Source organism: Chiroxiphia lanceolata, chromosome 6, assembly GCF_009829145.1.
Source record: "Chiroxiphia lanceolata isolate bChiLan1 chromosome 6, bChiLan1.pri, whole genome shotgun sequence".
Classification (NCBI taxonomy): Eukaryota; Metazoa; Chordata; class Aves; order Passeriformes; family Pipridae; genus Chiroxiphia; species Chiroxiphia lanceolata.
The window spans coordinates 54,503,111-54,515,948 of NC_045642.1; the positions used below are offsets into that span (position 1 = coordinate 54,503,111).

Genomic DNA, 12,838 nt, shown 5'->3' on the forward strand with positions numbered 1-12,838 from the left:
CTGACTGTAAGTCACCAGAACTGGACACAATTTCCCAAACAAGGGTCCTTAGCTGTACTGTGTAAAGCCATATTAATACTTCCCTCTGTCTACTAAAAATACCCTGCTTTGTGCATCATGGACTCACGTAAGACTTTTCCATAGCTATTCCACTGGCAGCTCACAGTCATTTTCTCATGGAGGAGTGCACCCACATAGTAAGGTCAGAGCACTAGGCCTAAGGCCACCAATATCACCACCTTCCTCCTTTCACTACAGAGTGTTTTTGGTGCAGGGTACTGATTCCAACCTTGAACAATCTTTGCTTTGGCAATTGTTATTTGCTGTTTCTTCCAATATGTCTGAATAAAAACCATCTTTGGGTTCATCCATCATGTCAGCCTCAGGAATTTTCTCCATTTCTCTAGGTTTGCTGTTCTGCAATCCCAAATCTTAGACAAATATCTGCATTTGTCCCTTTTGCAGTTTAACATGGATTAGTTTGCGATCACTTGGTTCAAGATTAGTTTCAATACTATGGCCTTCTACAAGGTCCTTGCTGCTTGTTAATACCAGGCCTAAAATAGCATTCTCTCTCACGGACTGTTTGCTTGAGAAATCGAGTTTCTACGACACTCGAGAACATTTAAGCCCTACCATTTCCCAGTGGTACCTCCCAGTCTGTAGCTGAGAAATGTTTCCCATAATCACATGCTCTTCTAGATCTTCCCCATAGTTTTTGGAGATAACTATCCCTGTCCAAATTTGCAAGGGATTACCACCCTTCTCTCAAGGGACTTTTTAATTTTTAATTCTTTGCTCTCATATTATTTTCCAATGTAATGCCCTATTATTTTACATTTTCAAACCATTTTACTAAAATACAGAGTTACTACATGGTCTTTACTATTATTTCTGTTCTTCTAAGTAGCTACCCCTCCAATGACTATATTCTAAACACCACTGCCAAGAAAAGGTGTGCAGCATGTTGCAGCAGCCTTGAGACACAGCACTGCTTATAACATTAAATTACAAGCCAATGAAACACTGGTGACATATCTTGCTGTAATAATTGTATTAGAAATATTTAAAATTTTGTAGTCATGATATGGAAAAAGAAAAAAAAACACAACAAAGCAACTTAAATGGTAGATATTTCATTAGATCAACATTTAATCCCTTTGGCTACAGACATTTTTTAATGTGGAAAGGCTTCTGACATCTTTAAAAAGTATAAGAATTTGTTTTCTCTTTTTGGGGTAGACTACATTAGTATAGCTGCTGGAGCTACAGGCACTAGAATCTTATTATGTTTCCTATTTTTTTTAGGGCAAAACAAGAGGACATACATACAAGAGTGGCAAAGGAGGAAATTGCAGGTTTGTCTCTGATAGAAACTTATTTGCAGCCCTGCCGCTGGAGAAATCCAGGCTTGGTGCACAGTCCTTTCTGCTAGTCCTTAGAGGTAAGCAATCTTGAACAAGTGATGGGAACATTCAAGGCATACGTCTGAGATTGTCTTCCTGATCGCAGGTTCGTGGTATCGTTTCAAAAGCCGCAGTTGTCTTGACAGCTAAGCCAGCCTTTGACTGGGGACAGCAGCAAAGGCGGGAGAGAGGGGGGAAGAGAGAAAGCAGAGAAGTGGGATGAAGAGAAAAACAGCACACAGGAGAGAATTAGCAGTGCGGCCGAGAGTCGTGATTAAGGGGCTGGTGAGGGAGGACACAGCCGAGCTAGAGATGTTTGGGTTTGCAGGGCAGGTTGGCCGTGGGCGTTATAAAGAGCCGGGGGATGAAGACCGAGGAGGGTCAGGATGGATTTCGGCACGCGTGGAGATGCTGTAAGCGGCAACTATGACGCAAAGCTTGTTCGTTCAGGATCACGCATCCAACTGTTCCTCCCTAGTGATCCCTCGATAAACAACGTCCAAAAAGGACGGTGACCTCATCCCACTGAAATTAGCCAAACACCACACATTTCTCCGTGTTCAGCTCCGCACATTCCTTACAGCTCCGGCTCTCCCGGATGCCAACCACATCGCTGCACCCGGGGCTCCGAAGGCCCCTGTGCGAAAATTCCTCCAGCCCACCCCGGACCCCAGCTCCGGCTGAGCCCCCATCCCCGGCTCCGGCTGGGCACCTCCGGCTTCAGCTGAGCCCCCATCCCCGGCTCCGGCTGAGCCCCCGCGCCGCTTCTGCGCCAGAGCCGCCTCTACCCCTCCCTCCTTCCCTCCCCACATCCCAGTGAGGCGGCGGGGACACGACAAGCCACCCAGCGATGCCCCCGTGTAAAAGCGAGACTGCCGATACCGTCCGGGCATCTGCCCCGGTCGGGACACGCCGCGATACGAGCGGAGCCCGACACGGGCGTTTCTTTCACCTGCCCGCCCGGAGCCACACGTTCCTTGGGCCGTCGGGGGGTCTCCTGCGGAGGGTCGCGGGTACCTCTGGCACCCCTGGGAAGCCGGGCAGGGCAGACACCCCCCTGCCCGCCCGCCGGGACTCGGGGTTGGCACCTACGGCCGGGCCGCTCCGGCATCGGCCTCTCCGGGGGTCGAACAGCTCTGCCTCGCTGCTCTTTCCCGATCTCTTCCAGACTCTTCTCCTTGCTCCCCACCGCTGTTTTCCCTCCCTCCCGCGTTTCCCAGTGGCATTTTCTTTGTTTAATAAAGGCTGTTGTGTTCGAGGCACCCCTTCGAGCGGGGGGCTGCTGCACCTCCCCCGGGACGAGCAGGGGCAGCGGGCGGCTCTGAGCCGCGCCGATCCCGCTCTCCCGCTCTCCCGCTCTCCCCGCGTCCCGGTGCCATCCCCCGCGCCCTTTCTTCCCCCAGTGCCCCAACACAGCGTCCGCCCTCCGGCCGAGCCCCCGCGGCTCCATCGGTACCTCCCCGCGCCCGGAGCGGGACACTCCGTGCCCCCCCAGCCCACCCCGGTCCCCCTTCGCCGGGCGCGGGCGGCGGGGCCCCTTTCCCGAGTCGTGCCCGCGGCAGGGGGGGGGGGTGACGGCAGCATCAGGTGCAGCCGGGGCCAGCGGCCAGGGCAAGCCCGGCCCCCGGCTGCCGCCTGCGCGCTGAGCGGCTGTGCCGGGCCCGCCCCTCGGTGTGTGGGGAGGAGCCGGGAGAGCAGCGGGCTTCGCCGGGGATTTCCAGCCCGAGCGGGCGGGAGAGGAAGTGCGGGGCGGGGGGAGACGGCGCACAGCGGTCGGGACTTTCCGCCGGGCTGGCGGTCGCCCTCGCCCGGCTCCGGCTGCCGCCCGCCGCCCCGCTCCCCGCACACGCTCGCAGGTAGGGCGGCCGCGGGGCTCGGCTCGGCTGGGCTCGGCTCGGCTGGGCGGCGGAGGAGGGGAGGGCGGGAGCTGCTCTGCCGCCGTGGCGGCGGCTCCCGCGCGGGGCTCCGGCACCGGCCGCGCTCGCCTGCCCGCGCTCGGGCGCTCCGGGCAGGGGGCCGGGGCCGGGCGGGCGGCGGGGGCCGGGGGCGCTCCGGCGGGGGCGCGGCGCTGACCGAGGCATCTGCTGCCAGGCAGGAGCCGAGCGCGCTGCACCCGCAGCCCGTGCCGGGACCTCGGCGGCGCCTGGTGCCCGGGGATAGATCAGATCAGCCTGCGGCGGGGCGGCGCGGACTCCTCTCCTGCCCGGACGCACTCGCACTCCAGGGCTTTCTGCAGGTGCCCCTTTTCACTTACTTATTCCCGCCTCCCCCTTTCCCTTCCCCGCGCCTCTCGCTCTTTGCCGCGCTCCCCGCGATGCGTGTGCCTGTGCGGGGAGGGGAGGGCAAGGAGGCGAGGCCGGAGCGGGGAGCCGGGAGCCGCGGCGGCGGCGCTTGCGGCGTTTGATGTGTCGTTTGAATGCAGAAGGCTCGCTCGCTCCTGGCTCCCTCCATATGCAGTGCTGGGGGCGGGCCGACGGCCTTTAAAGGGGCACTGCCGGCAGCGCCGCGCCTGGCGCGGAGCGCGGTGCCGGCTGCGCCCCCCCGGCTGCCGCTGCGGCGGAGCCCCCGCCGCTGCCCGGCCATGGGGCCGCGCCCGCCCCGGCCGCCGGAGCTGCCCCTCATCGCCGCGGGAGGAGTTGTGTTTTCACCGAGCCCGCCTGCCTGCACCGGCGCTGCGCTATGCCCGCCTGCCTGCCTCGTCTGCCGCGAGCGGAAAGGAAAAAAAAGTGTTTTGTTTTCACGCCATTCATTTCGTGCGCTGATTCGCGACGCCGCGTTTTAGCGCGTTGAATGAATCGCCGTGTTGTAGGTCAGGGAAAAATAACGAATGTTGAAAAGTTTATACTGAGTCATTCCTCTGCAGATGAACCTATGACTGACTCATAATCTGAGAACTGCAGTGGCTTGTAAAATAGGAAGGTAAGGCATTTACGTCTTGATTTATTTGTATCTTTGAGTGCCTGAGGTCTGATTTGTCTGCAGAAAACAAGAGAAACTCTGTTAATATTAAGAGGCGTAATCTCATATTCTGCCGATCATAGCTTGTGTGTGACGTGACGGACTGTATGTGCTCCTCTGCATGGATCTTTACCACGCATTAGGGCATCTTTCATCTTTTTCTGTTTCTGTAGTAGTAAAATGTGGGAAGTTCCAATGATACAATTTGAAATATGCCATCTCCTTGGGTCCGAGACTTCTCTGGCTTGTCGAGATCTAACTGAGCCTTGTATATTGTAAATTGTGCGGTTTTTATTTCTCCAGTAGAAGTGTGTGGTTTTCCTTTCAGGTTTGTCCCATAGGGTGCACATACCATCACTGAGCACTAATCTGAACTTGCACTCATAGACCAAAAAGGAGCTTTATTGAATGATGTGAAGGTGTACTTCAGTGTTTAGTTTAGAGAAATGAAATAGTATAATTTGAAATCGTAAAAATCTGTATTTGAAATAGCTGTTGACTTGCCTAGAAGCCTAGATTTAAAGGCTACACTGATGGTTGGTTAGAACTAAAGAATTTATAGCATATACCGCATCTGGTCCTTTAAAATGAACCATTGGCTCATACCACATATGGATTAATGTAGATCTAACTGTTATTTATGGTGATTAGGGAGAGGGCTCTTCATTTAAGATGAGAAATACTTGAACTTTTGGACAGAATCAGAATTTTCTATGTCTGAACTGGGAAACCCCTTGTCAAGCTTGGTAACGGAAACACTGATGTATCATGAGCTTGGGCATTGCAAGCAGGCAGCACGACGGGGTTATAAAAGTTGTGTTGTTCCAACACGAGAATGGTAGGTGTTTTACTGAAATATGACTTGATAAGAAGCTTCTTATAATAGCTGGACCTAGAAAATAGAATCGTAAAGTTCATTTAGTAGCAATGCAAATTAATTCTAATCAAAAGAGGGTGCTAAATGACTCAGTCTTTAGGCTTTCCCGAAGTCCTTCTTCGTTGAAGTTTGATGATACCAATTCTGAGAAGCCATTCTTGTATGGATTCAGAGAATTTGATCATCGTGTAACAATATTTACTGTTGATACCTTCGAAAACTCTAAGATGGCAATAGTTAGCATCAGTGACAAAAGATTCTTTAGAAAGTCTTACCAGTCCATGCTAATACGGTTTGTCTTTTAAATGATTTTAAGATCTTGTTGTATTGTAGAACTTTACACTGTTCTTGTCCATAATGAAGACTTAGAAGAGGAACGTGAGTTCTTTTTTTCAGTACCAAAGTCCAGCTGTTCTGTTAGTAGATATGGCAATGCTGAAAATACGAAAAGCCAAAAATCTTAATTTTTAACTTGTGTTGTTAAACCACTGGAATATAAATACATTGATAAGTAGCCGATCATGGTTCTTTTGCAGAAGAAAAGGCAATTTAAAAATAAAGTAGACTTAAATCTACTCCAATATCCTAAACTGGCTTTGTATTAATAGATATTGTAAGAATAAAACATTTTGATCTCTCGTATCTTAGATGATGTAGTAACTGGATTTCTTTAGGTTCTTTTATTGTAATAATGTTTCTTAGTTGAAGGTGCTGCATCTTATGATGTCTGAAGACTGCTCGTTACACATTGGTTTCAGGTATCTGTGCACTTATGCACAGTTCCTTTAAAGAATTGCCAAGGCTTAAGTTTGGTTTGGTTTTGTTTGTTTGTTTTTTTTAAGCTTTGAGTACTTCATGAATCTGATGCTTGCATTTGAAACCTCCTGGCATTTTTAGTGTATGGCTCAGGAATATCAGAAGTGGTGGGAGAAATTGGAGATTTCAAGATGTGATATGGGGAAAAGAAGCCAAGTGAGGAAGAGTTCTGTGGTTTTGTGCAGCAGAATAAAGGTGTGACTGTAGCACAAGAGAGAGTGTTGTAATTAAACTAGGTTTTATCTTACACTTTTTACCCTATGGTGATGTAGAAACTTCAGTAGTGAGGGGCTGGCAGAGAGAATATAACTGGTCTCCCAGCTGTGCCTGCTGGAAGCCCAAAGTCAGTATATTTAATTTTGACAAATCACAAACATTTCATTTTCTTCTATGCCTTTTTTCTTTCTATGGTAGAAAGAGAAAGGACTAGAGAATTGGGACGAACAGGGAGTCAACTTACAATGCAGGGTCATTAGGTGCCTGCAATGTAGGAAGAGGTGCTCTCTTGTAATGGGAAGGAAGAGAAAAAGGAAATGAAGACAAAAAAAGCCCTTAGAAAATCTGTAAAGAAAGTATACAGTGGAAACATCTTAGAACCTAGAGAGAAAATAAGGCAAAAGGTTATTTGGTATTGGAGAAGTGTGTGTGAGAGAGAGAGGGAGAGGGATTTGTATAGTCTTTGAGGGAGTGTTTGTTTTCTTCCTGGAGATCTCTTCTTCTGGATCACTGACAGCAAAATATTGTTGCCACTGTGACTTCAATTGCTACTGACTGTTGGCTTTGTAACTAGGTTAACAGGGCGAGTGTCTCTAAAATTACATACAACAACTGTAGGTCACTAATCCTCTCCACCCGCCAAAAAATGTTAAGCCTTTGATTTCCATGCTGTTTTTCTTCCCTGCTGCTTTACTGTGCATGTATAAAATGTGTTTTTAGTAGAATTTCAAGTTCTGCTGTTCATCTAGTCAAGGCATCGTGGGAAGCGAAGTTTCAACACGTTAGTGTGTGCAGAAGTTCAGTTTTGGACATGTGTAATGGCTTCCATCCCTGCCTCACTCCTTGTACTGAAAACTGGGGTGTTGTGTACTTTGACATCAAGATTGAATTTTTGAAAATTGCAGGCGTTAGAACTTCAGTAGGCATAGCTGTTGGAATGCTTTAAGTTAGAATGTTTTGTTGTTCCAGTATTATTATATATAGTTGATTTATAAATGTTGATTTATGAGATATCTCCTCTATACATCAGAGAAATCTGTGTAGATTATTTACAATGATAACAGTTGCTAATAGTTCTGTAGTATAATTTAAATGCTCTGAAATGAATATATCCTTTCACCTACGATATATATAGCAAATGCTTCAGTCAAAAATATTAGTGAAAGAAGTCATGAATCTTCCATTTTACGTGCTTTACTGATGACTGTATGGAAGCTCATAATTAGAAAAGCTTAACATTTGGAGTAATACTGAAATTTGTGGTTTCTGCATTAATATGACAAACATCTTTCTGTAAATAAAATATGTGCACTTAAGCTCGAAATGCCATGAGTCTTTACAGCTTTCCTGGGTGTCTAGCAAAAAGAGTTATTTGGATTTGGTCTGTCTTGAAAAGCATGTTGCAGATGCTACTGTAAGATAAGAAGTGCCTTCCTAGTTGCCGCTTTGTTCCTGCAAGCTTGGACATCTATCAAGAAAGAGGAGATGGTCCACTGCAGATACCAGTGTAAAATCTAGGAGACCTGGAGTTTGGGTTTTGTTTTTTTCCCATTCCTGTAGATGTGTGTACTACAAGTCATTCAGTTAGGGCAAAAACAACAAGGGTTTTCGATGTTGCAGGGCTGAGAGATGTGACAGCATGTCTGAGTCCCAGGAGCAGAAGGGGGATTCCAGTCCAAGTCTCCCACTTCCCTGAGCAGTATTCTCATCATCAAGCCACAGGCCAGTTAAGAGCAGTGTCACTTCCTTCTCTTGAAACTTTTTGCCATGCCAGGAAAAATCAAAACTCGGTGTGCCTAAGAAATAGAGCAAGAGGAAACGTGATGTCTCAGTCAAGTGATTGAGACTTTTTTTAGGATTACCAGGATGAGTAAAGACTAGGAATCTGCTGATGCTTCATCCACTCTTTGGTTTATTGTTTTCTGGTGCATTCGAACTCGATGTTGAGGTGCTTCCTGAGGTGATCAGCCTTGTGAAGATGTTTTCTTAAGCATGGAAGATGTTCTGGGGAAAAAAAAGGTACTTGGGTGTCACTCAGGTTAGGTGGTAGCTGACCAGGAGTTCTGAAAATAGCTTTGCAGCTAGTGGCTTATTTGTGTCTGGCTTCTTGCTCCATATACAGACAATTTTCTTGGTCTGTAATAACATGGGAATAGTGGTACTTTCCTATGATCTGAGGACATAAAAATGATGAGGTACTGAGACCCAGCAGGGCAGTGCAAGTCTAATCTGTTGATAAATGGAGCGAGTTACAAGTGGCTGTGTAGAGGCATCCAATCCTGCCTCCTCTGCAATGCTGTGCCATCCCAGCATCGTGGGACAGGAAGCAGCACTTGTTTCACTCTTCCACTGATACCCACAACAAACATGCAGTGCTATATGAAGCTGAGTGTACATGACAGAATTTGTCAGTGGTTGCTGTTCTGGTGCTTGTAGTTGTTCTTGGCTTTCTCCTTTGGATGTTCTAGAGAAGTAACATTTTTTTTTCTTATTCTGTTGAACCAGCTTACATGATAATTGTACCTAAGATAACTTTGTAACAGCAAAACCCAGCTCGTAAACCAGATTTTGGCATGTGAATGGATTTAGTTTTGTAAGCTCATCCATGTACATGAGAGAGGGAGATAATTAAAACAATTATTAGACGTTTTTATAATGAAGATCTTGCATAATGTACCAGTTTGACTGTGCCCTCTCTGTCTTTCCACAGAGAGGAACCTTCTGAGAGTAGGTTGGTTTGGGTGTTGTGCCTTGTAAATTAATGGCTTGCAGATGTAAGTCTTGATTTTTTTTCCTAGGAAGTATAACTTTATAATTTTCATTAACTTGTCTTGATTTAATCTCCTTTAAACCATCCCAAGTGACTCCTCTTTCTGCATTTTATGTTCTTCAGTTACTAATGGAATGCTTTTGTCCATGCTGTGCTTCTCTTCCAAGTTGTTTGGCTGAACAGTATAAATGCTCTTAATTTCTCAAGCTGGTTCTTCTGATTCTTAGAAGTGGCTTATTTTGACCTGCTTTCAGTCAGATCTCTTGGAATTTTAGGGCTGTTAAGGGATGACTTTCATTCTAAGGTGGTTTCATCCTTGCACTTGGGCAAAGTAACTGCATTTGCCCTTTTACTTCCATTTATATCACTTTTTTCCCCTCTTGAAATACCCGTTTCCACGATTGTAGTTACTTTCGCACTTCTGGGTAATAGTTTTTATCTGCAAATCTACTTTTCTTTGACCTCTCTGTAGCTACCTGCTTCTTTGATTCCTTCCCTACCCATCTCCCACTCCAGGTGAATTACCAGGGTCTTCTCTTCCAGGTCACCAAGGACGCATTACAGTGTACCCTGCTATTATCTGAGCTACGTATGTCTTTATAGCTACGCTTGCTCTCATTCCATCCTTTGTACTGTGCTCCTTTCTCTTCAGCACAACATCCTTAAGAGAGGAGCATTGTGCTTTTGCCTGGAAATGTTTCTGTTGTTATGACTGTTGTGGTTGAACTTGCTTAGGACACCAGTTTTACATTCAATACGCACCAAAGATAAAGTGCCTGTGGTTGTAAAATGACATGTTCTCAAAACGCTACCATTTGGCTGTCAGTTTGAGTAGAAGGAAGTTGGATACCTAAATAAATGAAGACCTCTGAGTTGCATGTGTGCATCTCTAGCAGTTTTGGAACCGTTTGATGCAGTAGTATTTTCATTGCCTTCTAAAATGCAGTGTTTTAGGGGAGGGGGAATAAAGGGTTTGTGCTAACTGTGTTTGAAGCAGTATCACTTGAAGTCAGCAATATCCTCTCTGTTTTCTGTCAGGAGTTGAATCATGTTTCTATCTACAGAACCTGAGCATGCTATATTTCATAATAGCAAATATGTCTCACTACTCACCAGTGGTGTCAATATGTGATGGGAATGCCAATGGATCCTGTACTGTAGTTCAGCTAGTAGATACTGCTGTTGTGTTGCTCATACTGCTTGGTGGGTGGTTTTTGTAGCTGTGTTATAGCAAGGTATTTTGATACTCTTCCTTGGGCATGGACAGAAGAATGCTCTTGCAATCTCTAGGAAGATAAAAGGAGTTTATTGTTATTTGTGTATTGAATTTCATCAACTATTTTTTGCTAACTGGGACCATAAATTTCCCCTATTCTTCTTTCCTTTTTGCAAATTCCTGAGAACTTCACTTTCATTTTGAAAAGATTATTTAGGCATGCAACTTTCAGTATTTTGTCCAGTAAGATTTTGAGGGAATTCTGGGGGATTTACTCTGTTGGTAATTTGTGTGGTTTTGTTTTTGTTTTTTTTAAGGGGGGGTTGTTTGTTTTGGTTTAGCTTTGTGTGTGCTTTTATTTGCTTTTGAAGAAAGATTTAGGACAAGCAAATAAATATCTACCCTTTGCATTCTGTATATTTTTTCTGAGAAGACACTATCAAAATTAATGAGGAAGAGGCTTGGAATTGCCCTGTTTGTGCAAAAACTCTCCATGTTTTAGTTGACCATTCTGAGATGAGCTGGGGCAGATACACATGAAAAGGCAGTTATTCTAGAACAAGTGTACATATGCTGAATTAATTGGAAAGGTTCAAAATAGTTGATCCCTTCCTTACAATGTTGTGATTTATGTAACAAACAAGGAGAACAAAAGGCAGTGAGGAAAAAAACCCGACTCCTTATGGATCCAGTTTATACATAAGTTCTGTCATGTCTCTTTACAGGAGATAAATGGTGGAAGTTGACAAGTTATCATGCTACACACTTTATTGATGCTTACAATAAATTTCTCCCCGTGCCCCATATTATATTTTGTAGCAGAATTGCAACCTGAAGATATCTGGGGATGCTTAACTTCATCTTAAGCAGATGTAGGTAATGACTTCTGTTGCTACAGTTAATGTGGAGGTTTGTCAACGTTCTGTTCACTTTAGAGGTACTGACATCTCTGTTTTGCTTTCATAGGGCAAGTTGAGACATGCCTAAAGTAGCTGTATTTTTAAGCTGGTACTGCTGCTTAAGTGTTGGGGTTTTTTAAAATAAAGTCTTAAAATCTTATCTCCTGGTTTAACAAATGTCTTGTGCTTAATAAATTTGTATAGGAAGGTAATGTGTGTGGGGGGGGGGGGAAAGGACTGTAACTGTCTGTGGAGAAATGGTTTGGCTTCTCTTGTAACTAATCAGATTTTACAGAGTATTAAATAGGCCATGTGCTAAAGTATCAGTTGTTAACACCTCCAAACTAAAATGTTTGTCATGTTAAAGAAGGGGAAATATTGGTGAGCTCTCCATTAGGTGGTGCTGCTGGGATTGAAATATTTATGTACCTAATGGAAGCAGGCTTCTGCCTAGAACTATTTCCATGTCTGTGGTTTTTTTTTTTTTTGGAGGACTTGTCTTTATTAAAATACTTTCCAAAGTAAAATACTTTGCAAAATATTTGCAAAGTAAGATACTTGCTAAAATGTTGGTGTTTTTTCAGTTTGAAAGGAATAGATCAGATACTAAAAAGACAGGCTGTCTTCATGGGAAGGAGGTATGGAAGAAATCAATCTCGTGCTTTTTGTGTGGGTGATTAGATTTTAGGAGCTGCCTCTGTTGTAGCTCTCATTTGTTTAAGTGTTGACTCTGATATGTTCATGCCCTGCTGCCATGTAATTGGGGATACTGTAGCATTGAAGAAATTCAGTGACAAGAAATACTTGCTTTAAAAATCCAGAAATCAGTTTGACCATTACAGCAGAAACACCCTTATGAATCTTTTATTTGAGTTCCTATATGCTTTTTGACCCCAACCACTAGCATTTCTTTTTAAAGAGCCATGTTTTCACTTAAACACATAATGGTGGTATTTCTCTGCCTGAGCCCTGGCTCATTAATGATTTTAGAAAAACTTAAGGGAACAAAGATGGTGCCTGCACACAGAGGCACTGAGTACCATCTTAAATAGTGACGGTCATCCCCAATGGTTTGAAGTTGATGCTTGAAAAGTGTGTGATCTTCCATATGGCCAAACTCTTTGTCTGCCAGTTCTGCACATGACTGGGATATTTTAGGGTGTCTAAAGTTGTACTAAACCCCTGTAATTACCTGACTCTCCCTGCAATAGTTACAGTTGAGATACATATTAAATTAAAAAGAAGTGCATTAGCAAGTGAATTTAAGTACTCTTTGTTGTTAGGATTCCTTCAAAGATAGAAGGATGAGATTGCTGAGGTCTTTGAATTCTCCCACACCACCATGTATCAAAAAAAGTATAAAAAAAAATCCCAAACCCTAATTTTTTAGAAATAGTGTTGGCCAAGAACAATAGTCAGTCACACTGGGTTCTCTACACTGGGTAGAAATATTTTTATGTCATTTACAGAATCAAGGTAATTGTGACCAGCTAGCAAAAGAAGTTTAGTAGCATTAAATAGCACTGAGCAAGAAACGCAAGAGATGCATTTTTTTTCTGAAGAGACTGAAACTAATTTTTTTTTTTCTTTTGAAGATGATGTAGCTTAGCAAGAATCCATTTCTTGGAGTTAGAAAGCTTAAATAATTTCAGATCCAGGTGTGGGAAGCCTAGCTTAACA

General features: G+C 44.9%; 1 protein-coding gene across 4 annotated transcripts in view; it reads left to right on the plus strand.

The window, feature by feature from the left end:
- The first annotated feature begins 3,158 nt into the window (after positions 1-3,158).
- The window catches only part of TRAF3 (TNF receptor associated factor 3), a 70,380-nt gene continuing 60,700 nt past the window's right edge, over positions 3,159-12,838 (plus strand). For 2 of the 4 annotated variants that reach the window (XM_032691033.1, XM_032691037.1), the window contains exons 1-3: positions 3,159-3,262; positions 3,498-3,642; positions 4,270-4,325. The gene's annotated coding sequence lies outside the window, so the exon portion shown is untranslated. The remainder of the gene's footprint in view (positions 3,263-3,497; positions 3,643-4,269; positions 4,326-12,838) is intronic. The other 2 variants (XM_032691034.1, XM_032691035.1) reach the window with 2 other exon arrangements.